General features: G+C 38.0%; 1 protein-coding gene across 3 annotated transcripts in view; it reads left to right on the top strand.

Moving 5' to 3' along the window:
- LOC134004440 (ankyrin repeat and BTB/POZ domain-containing protein 3-A) overlaps positions 1–12963 on the top strand; it is a 185301-nt gene that overhangs the window by 139887 nt on the left and 32451 nt on the right. The window lies entirely within an intron of this gene.

Below are 12963 nucleotides of genomic sequence, written 5' to 3'. Positions count from 1 at the left end.
TAGGCTTCTAGTAAATGCAGCAGCAAAGGTCTGCTTACGATTAGCTTGACAGTGAACTATATTCATTTAAATGCCATTAAAAGTTGTAAAACAGATTAGTATATGAAAGTAACTTTCAATTGAGGATGCTAACTTTCCATTAAGCATGGTTTTGGTGATTTGCAGGACAGAGACATAGTCCTCCCTTTTTTATTACAAACAGTTTGCCTCATTCAAACCTACAGAGCATAATCTTATTTCAAAAGAAACTAAATATATCTGAAATATGTCCAAATATTTGGGAAATCATTTTTAAAATGACACCATAGAAACATGGTTTTTACTACTAAGAGTTGGAACAAGTTAATACAGAATATATGATACTGTCAGACAGTGCAGATTAAAATGATTTTACAAACCTTAAAGTTACATTAGGGAAGAATTGGAGGAACTGGGGCCAAATCAGCTTGAAAAGGAGAACGTTTTTAGATGTCAATGACAATGTTTCAACACAGTTACGACCTAATATACTGTTGTGATTTAAATACTGTTGAAACATGGGTCGTAGTTTGATGCAAATGCTTACTGAATTGACTAAATGGGGAACTGTAAAGGTATGTTTAGGCAGAACATGAAGAAATTTGACTTGCTTTATCTGAATAAATTTGACCCAAGAAGTGTTTTTTGCAGTGAATTTGCCCCGAACATAACCGACCATCAACAGACATTAGCTGTAGCAAAAGTCCCCTAGTTATTGGTTTGTCATTTTCTAACCGTTTCTTCCTTTCTTCTTTTCTCTGTAAGTACAATATGTGGAGAAATATTGCTTTGACTTGATATGAATACATGCCAAAACTTCGCCTTGCCCTCTGTGTGAACCCACTGCCAGAACATTTGCTAGAAAAAAATACTCGAGGACACAAGTATTGACTTTGTATTCCTGGATTTTTTTATTCACCTTGGGTCTCGCTTTAGAAATCTTTAATGGTAGTTCTGATGTCTTCTATAGTCCATTGACAAACTTTCTAAAGGCTGATGTACAATTAAAAAAACACAAAGGAACACGAGGATGGGCAGTGGATAAAGATCTCAGCCGTTTTACTCTACAACTCAGATTGCATCTCATGGCAATCTGACCAGCAGTAGAGAGCTAAAGATTCACTGAAAGACTGACACTTCATGCCCAAACAATACTGCACTCCATTATTCTGATCCAAAATGGCTAGAAAATTGAACAGCCGCATGACTGAACTGATTATTCAACTTCAAACACACACACGCGATCTTATACTGTGAGGAAGCTTCTTGATACTAATGATTTTAAGAGGTTCGCTCCACAAGGGCACAAAGCTCGGCTGTGAGAACTCTTGCATTTAATAATGACCAACTTGCTTTTAGTGGAGATTAGGCGGGGGATTAGATTTGTCTCCTGTTCATGAATGTGGTCAGTGGCCCTCATTTAAGTCTCTTGTTGATGTGGACATTCGATCATGCCGTTGCTATGTGTTGGATTCTAATTAAAGTCTATCGAATGTATTGCATTTCCAACGAGGCGGATGCATCGGCATGTGTAAGCATTCAAGTGTGCAACTCCTCTCCGGAGAGGTACAACACCCACTGGCAGATGTTCAACATTAATAATTATTCAACCATCAGCTTGTCATGTGAGAGCACAATTCAGCTCCTTAACTACTAGTGACTTCAGTGGTTGAGAGACACATTGAACTTATTCATGTTTAACGACCGCTTTACACTCCAAGTCCTGCCGCAATAATAAGATACTGCCATAAACAAGACCCCTTGTTGTGCTGGCTTTGCTTTTTTACCCTGAACCATACAAAGACGACATAATACTTACACAGTGTGTGATTTTAGATAGCGTGACGGCGTTACAGAATCAGAGGCGTGTAACACAACAGCATCAGCATCTGGTTGCGACTCTACTTTCTAAACAATAATAGGGGTGAATTGGGTTGAGGTGCTTTTGCTAGCTGTGCATATTTATGGGCCAGTGACAAATAAGGGTTGGTAAGATGAGCAATTCAAAAATATCTTTAAAAATGTGTCTTAAACGCAGCATCAGGGTTGTTAATTTGCTCCTGAAAGTATCCAATGGTGTAACCCAGAAAGAATGATAAATATTAAATATCTACCTACAGTGTATTTAAGTGGACTTATACAAATAATTACTTAAAAAAAAGTAAATGTTTCCTGATTGACATGATTCCCCAGATTAAATGTAATATTTAGAACAATTGTATTCCATTACCTTTATTTAATATAAAAAGTTATAATGTAAGATCATGCCAAACTAGTTGATATGGTGTTTTATTGAGAATTTAGTGTTTTTAAGCAAGTTTAATTATTGGTACAAAGTTTTTATGGTTACACCACTTAGACATTTTTGCCATAATCCTCTAATATATTCTCTCTAAATGGATTAGAAGCAGAAATTTTATACTGGGTAAAAAAAAAGGACGTGTGCAAGTTATTTCTATGTTTTCAAATTGTATCCCTTTTAAATTTGACTAAACCACATGGACACAAAACAACATGATGGACCCTTATACACACTCCTGCTGGCTCAACCGCGGTGCAACAATACCCCCACTTTCTGTGTTTGTAGGTTTTATACAGAACGGCAAGGCGGAGTAACAGTGCAACATTATCAAAAGGGTTACAGACAGCCTTTAGAGTGGTGTTAGTCTAAACTGAGAGATAATGCAGACTTACTAATTGAGTGTTGTGGAGAAGGGCCCAGAAGGCTAATGGAAGTTTTGGGTAATAAGGCGTTGAATTGAACAGGCTGCTCTTAGTTCTCACCTCAGTGTTTCCAGAAAAAAGAAAAAAAGAAAAAGATGGGGCAGCTGTTGTGGAGTCAAATACCAGCAGCTGTTTGTAGCTGTTTGTGCTTCAAGGAGAGAAGACTTCACAAAAGGGTTTAATAGCTGTTGGTATCTTTGACAGAACTTTTGTCTTCAATAACAATATTAGTTTCCTGCTTCATACACAGTTTACTTCTATATGTTTTTATTCAGTGTGTTAGAATAAGAAAACAGTGAGACTTAACCCTTTGTAGGTCACACCAACAAAGTGCTATGTAAAAAAATCATTTCTTTGCTTTTCCTACCTCTTTAAGACAATATAAAACATGGATTTTTTTCTCATTGACTCTAAATGTTATGTTTTACAGACCTATACAGACCTCATTTGTTCAAAACTTTTTTAAAAACATGTTAGAGACTCATTCTGTTCGTGTACAAGATGAAAAAATGAAACTCAACTTCAAAAATGTCTCCAGCAGGATCTCTTATGTCAGCAGTGATTTGTGTTATTCTTCGTTTATACACTAGCACAACCTGTATCTATAGCAACCATAACACAATCTGATGGTCTTTTTGTGCATTACATACCTCATACAAAGTGACCTCTACCAAACGGTTGAGCAGACCTACAAAGGGTTAAATGATGCAAGAAAATGAGTTGAGGTTTGAATACTTACACCCAGTATGTGCAGTGATAGAAAACTCAGGTATTACTTTAGTGAAAATCTGGACACTGATTCCTCACATATGGAGGCTTCTTCCCTGCTACATTTTTTCCCACAGTATGCCATGAATTATGTCAACAAAAGACCTTCTGTTCATGTTTTGTTTGGGGTTTTTTTTTTAAATAGGATATCATTTTGATGGAGTGTTTTGACATACAATCACCAGGGGCCCATTTTTGTGTAATTAAGCAAAAGGAACAAGGACAAGTGAGAATTAGCTTGACATTTTCAAGGGATTAGAATAATAAATGTGCCTGCAATGCACTTCAGTTGAGGCTTTAAAAAACATTTCTTCACATAATTACAATTCTCAGGCCTTACTTTGGCTGAAAACATCTTCTACAGTCTGTTAATCTCACACAGCAGGTGGGGCCAACAAGTCGGACACTAAAACAGTAGACAAAATAGCTGTATTGCTTTAAAGATATAGCAAATGTCTTTTATTTTAAGGTGCTACCTACTTAGTACCAACATCACATGAAACATTACACTACAGGAAATCTATCAATGCTGGCTTTGTGGGTCATTTGACGCTCACCTTGCACAACCATTGCCTGTATTGTTTGGGGTTTTTCTTGAAATGCAGGTTTCTTTTTCTCGTTTTAAATGAATATGTTCTACTATAAAGTTGTAAATTCGACATAATGTGCTTACTCACTTTGTTTGCATAATGTTTTCTATTGTGTATGAGCTGTTGCTACAATGCTGTGAAATACAAAGACACTCACAACATGCAAGCTCGACTCAAGTCATGATTCGGTGTGTGACTACCCCCAAAACAATAGAAAAATGCCATAATGCTAGCGAAGCAGAGCAGTGGGGTAGATGACCATGAATAAATCTGTTATGAGCTGACGTTGGCTCGGGATTAAAGTAGAAAAAAATATGGGATCCTGAGCGTTAAGAGCAGTCTAGAGCTGGTGCTTTTTGCTCACCAGGATTACTTCTACACATGTTTACCTTATTATTTGACACTTTGGCGACTGAAAATGAGGAAAAACATAATAGGTCCCCTTTAAATATGTACGTTTAATATGGTTTGTTGTTGTAAACAGCAGGACTAGTAGTTTCTTGCCATGTTGATTGTGATGCTTCTATAAAAAAGGATGGGAAACAAAAATAAGCCCTCAACTGAAACATGAATGGTGCAGTACCACTTAATCATATTTGACACAGTGGATAATCAAGACCACACATAAGAAAGTTATTTATTAGACATTGCAGCAGTCTGCAGTAGTGCTTTTGCAGATCTTCTCAGAGGGGCAATTAAAGTCCCTAAAAGAGCCATTAGACAGAATGAAGTGTCATCCATTTAGAAGTCTCCTCCTGTGAGTTGCAGGAAAGACGATAATAGAACGAGAAAGATACTGTGTGTAATCTCCTGCTCCATTTCCACAGACTGGAAATATCTGGAAAAACTAAGATAAGACGATGAGACAAAATGAAGCTACGGTTCAGAAACCTCCTTAGACTGAGAGAAGTCATTATCAAGAAGGGACTTGTATTATTTTCCCCACTTCTATGATGGCTGTTAATGAAAAAACTTGTTCCAGGGATCCCTGGGACTTAAACAAATGAGCCATCACAGCTTGTTTCAGTGCACTGGGCCTGTCTGGTGCAGTTTCAAGATCAGTTCAGGAGTGGACAGCTGCAGCAGACAGGGGCTGCTGTGGGACATGATCATAATAGAGGAATCATGATGGTTTCTGCAGCACCAGTGCTTGCAAATATAGAGTACAGAAAGCACTTTCCTAGACAGGGATTGCATAGCTTCTTGCATCATACCACCCTCATTCCTCATTGTTAGTTAAATTTCCTCCAGGGAGAACTGCAAGTAAACAAACAGCCCTGGACATTTGACCTCGGTTGGCCCTGATACTCCTGATAAAGTATGTAAAATAAATGTATGTTTATTACATGTGGGTGATCATTTGTTATTCAAAACTTAATGTGTCAATGAATTATTCTGTACCCAATTGTCACTGGATCCTGGGGTAAAACAGATGGTATCATGCTGCTGCCTTCAAGTGTTTCCTTTAAAGCGCCTGCCTCCAGAGATACAGTGGTGCAGCAGCTGGATAGAAACTGTACATCAGCTACATTTTAACAAAGTTACACCGTCTGTATGACACCTAAACTTCATATCTGTTTATCCTGTTTTTTTGGGGGGGACATTTGAGGGAAGCACAACAAGCTCAAAACACAATATTGACATATTATCACCATAAAAAGTTAAGTTTTGTTTCTTGCGACCATATGAACGTAAGTCCTAAAATCATTCTCCACTAACTCCTGAGAACAATATCTGGCCCTTTAGTTGCTAGATGTTGTCCTTTCTTTACTAGCTTGTCGCTAACTATATCTGCCAGCCGCTGAAATTGTAAATGTGCTGTAAAACCACAACAGTGACCTAAAAGAGCTCTGCAGAGTTTGATGCTAACTTTCACATTATGTTTAATCACTTCGCTCCACGATATAAAGATGAGTAAATTGAGCTTTATTGCTGGCAATTTGGTGTTGACTATTATAATTTAACATGATTGCTGTACTTTGGAGCTGCATTTATTGAGGTTTTTAGTCAGTTGGAGCAGCAGAAAAGGCTGAAAATGTGAACAAATTATCACATTTTAATCCAGCAGACACAGAGCAACATTATTATATATTTGGAGTCGGGTTTCTGGTTCCCTGAAAAATGCAAGTCCAATATTCATTCTCCTTTTCAAAGCTGTCAACAGGCAAAAACCCAGATTACGCACAATGACAATGTTTCATCGTTCCAGTATTACTTCTTTTTACATCTTTTCACTATCTCTGCATAGCAGCTACATTTGATATTTTCAGATCCTGAATATGCCATCTTTCATTTGCTACGTTTCGTCCTTGCTGTTTTTGTCATATTGTGCTGTTTTTGTCACTTCCTGCACGTAAACATACTGTGTAATATTTCTAGCAGTGGTTCAAGGCAGCACAATAGCTGGAACATTCACTAGTGCTTCAAAATGAATGAATCATTTTCTAGCATTTGTAGCACTATTTTTGTTCTCTCTTAGGTTTTTTTGTTTTTGTTTTTTTGTTCTCAGCCTCACCTTTTCAGTTTGTGCCATGCTGCTTTTCCATGTCGCTGTGATTTATTCAGAGCACAAACAGTGTGTTACATGACTAGCATATGATAGAAGATGGATCAGTGATGCTCTCTCTCGTGTCCAACCCTTCCTCTTTTCCTCTCTATGGAGCCTCTTGTAGAAAGGAACAGAAAAAAACAGTTGCGGATATATTTTTAACCTTTTTTTTTAACATTCCTGTTTGGCTCACAGGTCGACTGGCCCAGTGGGTAAACTCCCAGTACTCCAGATGGCCACTCAGCCGCTGATTGCACCCTAGCCAGGTTACAATAAAAGTGTGACTTTTTTTTATGAAACCACCAAGCTGAGAGCATTAATTGAGAGTGTCAAAAGCAGCTACTGTACTGTATCTGTCAATGAATCCCCTGTCTATTTAAACACAGATGGTTGTCATTGACCTTCCTTCACATGGTCCATACTGAATGAGTCTACTTTGTGATTAATTTCCACTTAAGCAGCACTGATAAAGGTATCTGCAAGTTCTGTGTTGACGATGACATGTCCCTTAATTGACTGTGATTAATAGTTGCCATGGAATTGCTAATGTGCCCCATGGCAGAGCCCTGAGTCGGTCGTATTACCAAGTGATGATTAAATGTCCTCAGTTCAGCCCTCGGGGAGCCATAGGCCATGAGAGTGTGTCAGAGGACGGCGGAGGAATCTTCCATCTCAGTGCTCCATTAGGGAACACAACAGTTGTCTCGCTGTGATAATTTCTAGTCACATTTGATAAGAAGTTGGCTTACCTCACTTTGTCGGTTTGAATTACAGGCCGGCTTGTTGACCGTAGTTTCAGTTAAGAGCGATGTCCTCTAAAAAACACTTAAATCACATCTGGTCAAGTGTTTGTTTATTAGTTGTAATGTGTCCAAATTTTCTTTTTCATTACAACTACGCCTGTTTCAACAGCACACAGGCCTCCAGATAACCAAGTCAGTTATCTTGGGTAAACGGGGGATGGTGTTTAAATTCACGAAACCGCCTTGTCTCGATTGTGTGTGCAGGACGAAATGTATTATGGATGTGTTAGATTTAACATTGATTTGCATCTTTCTCCTGGCCTAACGTGAGGTAGCATCACTTTAAACATAAAGTCTCCCCTCTCGTCAAAAATGCACTTTGATTCCTGTTCCTTCGGTTGGATGTTTGAGCTTCACTGGTGCAGAATAATGTATGTGTAGAGTTTGCTTTCACATTCATCTGCTAAAAAGGGGGGAAAGTTTCTCTGAACTCTCCTTAAATCTGAGTTTAAAGCGTGTAACTACGAGCATGATTTCTCACATCACAACTAGTTTTGAGCCAGTTCTCACAAGTGTGATGTGGAAACTTGAAGCCTCCAGTTTCTCCTTCCCAAAATGCTGAGCAGCTACAGGAAATCATTCCTAATTCTGCACCAACTGAAGGAAGAAAAAGTTATTAGTTAATTACTTTACACAGGATATTACTGGACTCATAATTAGCTTTTTTTTAAGTTTAGATATTGCATGAAGAATCTATCACAAATAAATTGCTTACTGTCATATAAACACACTGTTTCAAGTATAATAACTCAAACCAGACTCCCTGTGGCTTCAATTATGAGAACATACTGTAATGATACCATCCTTTCATGTACCTGTTGCAGGGAGCAAATTTATAGATCAAAAACTGAACAGTGTGAAGTAAAGTATATTTTAAAAGCATTGTCCACAACAGAGAAGCCTTAATTAGGCTCCATACTGACATGAAATAAAGAAAGCAGCCATTAACATCAGAAAGTTTAATTAGTTGAGGCGTTAACATCTAGAAAGTGCAGTTCAAACAGCTATACATCATTGTTCTTCTATGCCATGAGGTCGTCTTTAGTTTTTAATGATGAAGCCTCGCTAAAATGCCTGCAATGTTTAATAATTAAGTCCTTTACTGGATGAAGAACCAGGAACATTTGTAAAGACATTTACACTGACCAGAGGATAAATCTAATTGACTTCAAACTGAAAAAGACCGAAAGATGGTGAACATTAAACCTACAGTACTCAAGCATCACCATTGTAAGCATGTTAGCATATTGATGTTAGCATTTAGCTCAAAGCACCACTGTGTCAAAGTGCAGCCTCACAGATCTGCTGGCATGGTTGTAAACTAGAACAGTTATATTCTGGGGGTGTACTGGTATATCTTTGCATGATTTACAGTTCCAAAAAATCCTTAGTTATCTTATACTGGTCCTTAATGCTGCCCCACAGTTCAGCCTCTGTCTGAAACAGGTCGTTTTAGCTCCTGTCTCTTTAAGGCCCCCCTTGTGATGAGCGTAATCCATTCTGATTGGTCAGCTCCCAGCTCTGGAGGCTACATAAACAGTAGTAGAAGGATTTCACTGCTTTTTCTTCTTTTTACTCAAGATTCAACTTCTCAAACACATCCGTACATGAATTTACCCCGTATTTGATCCAAAATATGCAAGGGGACCACATGCATCAAAGGCTATGGCAACAGACAGCCATTTGTGGGCATGTGAACAATCTGTGAGCATGTTATGTCCCCTCTGTGTTGTGTATGTGGAGTTGCAAGTGAAACTTTTCTGTGATGAAATGATCAGCTCCATGAAAACATTCAACTCTAAATTTAGATTATTTCTCATGCATCTGCTTGTAATGGAGACAACATAATTACAGAGTTTTGTAGCTGCTGAATGACAGAATCTAAAGTTGTGACATTTCATTATAGTAATGCGTCTTTGCTCTATGCTGTTTCACCATTTTTTATTTATTAATTTTTTTTTCTGTAGGAATAGGGAACAAAGTTTTGCAACGTAATGAGTCCTTCCAAGAAGGAAGGACTTGGCTGGGAGAAAGGAGGACTCTAAGCTGTCCCCTATGATTAATTCAAATGAGATGAAGCATGAACCCCATAGGAGTGTTGCTTAGATAATTACAGCAAAGGAGATGGGAGCAAATGTTGTCTTGCTGACTAAAACCAAAGTCACAAGAACAATTAATGAAGGAAAAGAAAAAGCTTGACTGTTTGTCCCGGCACTGGTTGTAGCTCAGAGGGACAACAGCGGTTTAACCGTCTGCATGGTGGCTGCCTCTGATGTTTGTGGCTAACGTACCAGTTTGTCTTGTTAAAAAAATGAAATGTGGTCTATTATTTATGGATGTGGTGTGGTTATAGAGCTCTGTTTTTTTTCCCTCAGCAAGGTCTGCAAACCCCAGGGGAGCACTGTCAGAGCTTGGAGTTAGTGTTTTTTTTGTTATCTGTTTTTATGGTGTTGCTTAGATTGTTTCCCACTGAGCAGGGGTGGAAGAGTTCATAATGCAAATGTGTATTTATGTCCTCTTTGTTTTATCTCGTTAATCTTTATTGATGTCTCACTATTCCTCTAACTATTCAAGCCACCAGCACATTGAGGAAGCACACACTGAGTAGCATGGGGAGTTCCTGAGTACCTGGAGTGGAAAGGTTTTTTCTGTGCTTTGTTTATTCCGCCTGCTTAAAGTTGCAAAATAAATCCTACAGAGCACCAAAAATGTCCAGTAAACAGAGTGTGCAAGCTGCAGAGTGTAGCACATTCAGGGAGACAATTCCCAAATCATATTTATACTTGTTGTTAGGGCTGCAACCAATACATTTGTATATTTTTATGAGCCCCATTAAAGGGGTAAACTCCACAAATTTAACAAATCAGCTTCCCAGTCATGAGGAGCACCATACAACCTGCGGAAACAGTTTTTGCACTCTTCTCTGTGGCTGTGGGTGAGCTTTGTCAAATTTATACTCAATGACTTGACTATAACTATAACTATAACATTGTAGTGATGTTATCAGCATCTCAGCTTGTGCTTGAGCCGGCTTTACATACTCAAAGTGCAGAGTTTGAAAGATGTGGTTCTTCAGCAGAGAGGGAAGATCTAACAAGAAGACGTTATCGAGTTTCATAATGAAAGTATCTTGTGAGTTCCCCAACTTTATGTAATGCCCCTTCACTTTTTCAATCTGACAATGGTATAGAGTAGGGGGGAAAAAAGTACATGACATGTTGCCAGAGCCCAACTGATCAACAATTCAAAGCCTAAAGATATTCACTGACATAAAATGGAGAAAAGCATTTAGGAAAACCTCACACACCACCATTTGTATCAGAGTGAAACAAGTTTTTAAAAAAAGCAAAGTTAGAAAGTATTGAGAGGGTTTTTATTGTGGGTTTGTATTTTCATAGGATTCGTTAACATTAAGACTTATTATTACTTAACATTTACAGGGTCCCCGCAGATCCTTAAAAAGTCTTAAAATTTAAGGCATTAAATTTGATTTGAGTGTGATTATATACGTTCAGTTTATCTTATTTACCATTATTTTCTGATTATTTATCATAACCAACCAATCAACTTATTAGTAAGTTAAAAATAATCAGTATGTAATGATACTAAAACATTAGTTGCAGTACTATATAAATGAGCTCCCTTCAACCCAATACAACAGTAAAATCCTGCTTTTGCATGATTTAGCATCAACTGTTAGCAGCATAACATTGGTATCATTCACAAATAACCTTAATTATAATAATTACACGGGTTGTGGCTGACAAACTTCACGGTATGAAAAGGTGTAATCTTTGATCTGCACTTAGTGACCATACCTAATGATGTTAGTCTAATTTGTCATACCTGGAGATCGGAGCGTTGACCCGCCACACATCTTTACTGCAATCACGGACACGGACCATGTGTTTATTTATTGATGTGTTTAATTCTGCCTTGACAACTGTCGATGGGGTTCCCTGGAGCCGGGGTGCAAACTGTGCTGTGAGCAGCGTGCTCTGTTTACGTCTGACTGCCTGTGAACTCTGTCAGGGGCCTTTAGTCTGACAGATGGAGAACCCTGGGCGCACAGTCACCGTGTCATTCTGTCTAAGGAATGAGGTTTCAAGACAGGCCAACTTCTCCACAGATTGGACATTTTTGGAACAAACAATCAAGCAAGATCAAAGAAGAGCATGTTGTTGCTGTGATGTGTTTACTGGTGCACTGCAGCTCAGCTCAGAGCTTCAGACTGTGTATGTGTTTTGTGTATTGTTTCTCCTGTATTCACTATGTGTAAGAGAATACGAGTCTGTGTTCTCCTATAAATCTTAAACCCCCAGTGTCCCAATAAACCATGCAAATAATTAGATCAATGAGAGTATACATTTTTCTGAGAAATCGACCCTGCAGGCTCACACTGCAGTATTTTCCCTCTCAGAGCAACATCGTTATTCTTAAATGCATCTCTAATGACCTCATTGATTAACGCCTGGGAAACTGCCAAAATCTTAAATCAGAGAATTATGACTTTCTAAATGTCAGTGCTGCATATCTGCTTCTGTCGTACAAAAGTATTGGATTTCAGAATTTGTAATTCATAGTTCAAAACTATTTGAACTGTAATGTTTTTATTATTCATTCTTGCTCATGCTGCATACAGTCACAGTTTGATGTACGTTCCTTCTAACATAGATCACATTTATCAAGGAAGATACCAGAAAATGTTTTCTAAGCTTTGTTTAATCTCTGTGGTTTTGGCCTTTCATTTATAAGGATTTTTATGTGAACCTTCAAATACCAAAAGAAAAATGTAATTGATTTTCTGATTCAGGAATAAACTGAGATTGGGCTTTACTGAAGAACTAGTTTTAAAGCTGACAGTAAATTCAAATAATGCTTTTTGCCACCTGCTGAACCCTGACACCTCAACCTTAACTGATGACTCTCCATGACATATTTTACAATCAGATGTTACATAGTTTCCTCCCACAAGGAGAAAAATGGGCGATCTGATAAATGAGAAGCTATTGATTTTATGAGATACACAAGGTGCAGTTCTCCTTTCACTATCCATGTTTGGAATGAATAATTGACCCAGTAGTTTGGAGGGAATATAACATTAATTTTAAGTTTGAAATAGAATATAAAGAGAAAGCTGCATTTTATAGCTGAGTAATTACATAAAATGATAGACACAAAATCATTTTATTTAATATATCTTGTTCCACTCTTTGTAAGCAACATCACCATGGCAACATATTATCATGCCATTCCCTCGGACTGTTTGTTTGTTTTTGCGCTGCCGTCCAGAAGGTGATGTCCGTCTGCTTGCATCCATGTGAGTGCAGCATAAATTGTGCACGGCCTGTCAGTTGTTGTATTGTTTACTCAGATATTAGTGGCTTCCATTTATAAAAAAATAATAAACTGTAATAATATTATGTTAATCACATTGTCATGCAATACAAGATGGATTTGGCCCCGTTGACACAGATTGTTGATGTAGGCTACTTTTTAATTTGCCATAATA

The sequence above is a fragment of the Scomber scombrus genome, chromosome 22, assembly GCF_963691925.1.
Source record: "Scomber scombrus chromosome 22, fScoSco1.1, whole genome shotgun sequence".
NCBI lineage: Eukaryota > Metazoa > Chordata > Actinopteri > Scombriformes > Scombridae > Scomber > Scomber scombrus.
Note: the sequence above shows the minus strand (reverse complement) of the source record. Positions and strands in the feature narration are given on the sequence as shown.